The 1586-nt window shown below is 41.6% G+C and overlaps 1 pseudogene; it reads right to left on the minus strand.

Annotated features, from left to right (window-relative positions):
- Window positions 1-1586, minus strand: part of LOC119315040 — a 5953-nt pseudogene that overhangs the window by 1770 nt on the left and 2597 nt on the right.

Raw genomic sequence — 1586 nt, forward strand, 5'->3', positions numbered from 1 at the left:
TGCAGCCTGGTTCACCATGACTTCCGGCAAAACAGCCAGCAAGCCGTTAGTTTCAATGAGCATCAGCATTGAGGTGTCCTAGTCCCTTTAGACAAGCAAGGATCCCCGCTTCCTCCACGCTAGCACACACAGGAACACCAGCCATGCATGATCTCGGACAACGATGCCCACTCCTGCAGGCTTAGAGATTGCATCCTAGCCTGCATCACTATGCACGATATTATTCCAATGATGCTATCCACTTGCCGAACCGATCTGGCTCTTGAGGTGGAGCAGCTAGTCAGGCCCTGGTGCCGGAAAAGCTTCTCCTCCGGTAGCTTTACAAGGAACTGCCCTCTGGAAGCCGTCACTACAGGTTTGACTGCATTTCTTATAAAAAAATAAAAAAATTATTACTTTTGTTCCATACAACATATTATCTTCAAATATTATTGTCAAAAGTATTACTGTGAAGAATGTGTCCAAGGTCCCAAGCGAAGGCCCGCATCTGGCAGTATACTCATCCAGCCAAGCTCGAGTTGTGCTAGAGATCCTTCAGATATAATTAGGCTGAAGCAGCCTGTTGAATCAGTGTACTTCTTTACTCACCATCAGCTTCAGGTGTTGTAACTTATAAGGTGTGTCTGGGATCATGTTCCGATCCTTATTGTATAGTATAAGGCCGCAGATGATTGTACACATTGCTTTGATTTTAATGGCCAGACTTCCATCAAGTTAGATGCTATCAGTATATATTGTTCGAGCATACATTTTGTACGAAACAACTACACGCGAAAGCTCTGAAAAGCTATTTAGACAACATGAAAAGAAACAAGTGCTGACAAAAATGGTTTGTCAGTCAGGTAAAAAAAAGGTTTCATGGTGACAAAGTAATTTTGGTTTTCGGGAACATATTCATGCAGATATATATTCATATAGCTGGCAGAAGGAAGAAATGAAAAAAGAAGAAAACGGAGCAAGTCCATTGCATTGGTTTGGTCCTCCTCTTTACTTTGTTGGTACAGGTTCCCATCTAAACCATTTGCCTGATCATTGATAGATAACGCTGGTCATGATGTCATAAGTGCTCACAACCAGGTCAGGATATGTAGCATCAAGTGTAAAATACAGGAGGAAAGTACGCCTAACTTAAACAGAACAGGCATACCATTTGACCCAATACAAGGGCTTTGCAGTGTTTGAACTACAGAACATGAAAGAAAAGTGAAATTGTTCCCTTTTTCCTTGAATGGCAGCAATAGTTCACTGGTCTTTTATCAGTAGTTCACTATTTTGGAATGGGGCAAACATAGCAAGGCCAAAGCCAAGCCCTTGTAGTCCATGATATATCAAGTACGAAGAGCACACTTGGACACTAAAGGAATTATGCATGCAACACCTAATCAGCCAGCTCACAATCCATCCTAAATATTTCAGTGCCTCGACAAAATCCAAACTAGACAACTATCCCACTGCCAATAAACAACAACTAACAACCATAAGGCTTAATTCACACCTCAAATTTTGGTCCAAGTAAGGACAATCAAAATAGAACGCATTTGGAGCATATCAAGATGATGAGAGCATAACCATGCAAGTAAAAAGTG

This window comes from Triticum dicoccoides, chromosome 6A, assembly GCF_002162155.2.
Source record: "Triticum dicoccoides isolate Atlit2015 ecotype Zavitan chromosome 6A, WEW_v2.0, whole genome shotgun sequence".
Classification (NCBI taxonomy): Eukaryota; Viridiplantae; Streptophyta; class Magnoliopsida; order Poales; family Poaceae; genus Triticum; species Triticum dicoccoides.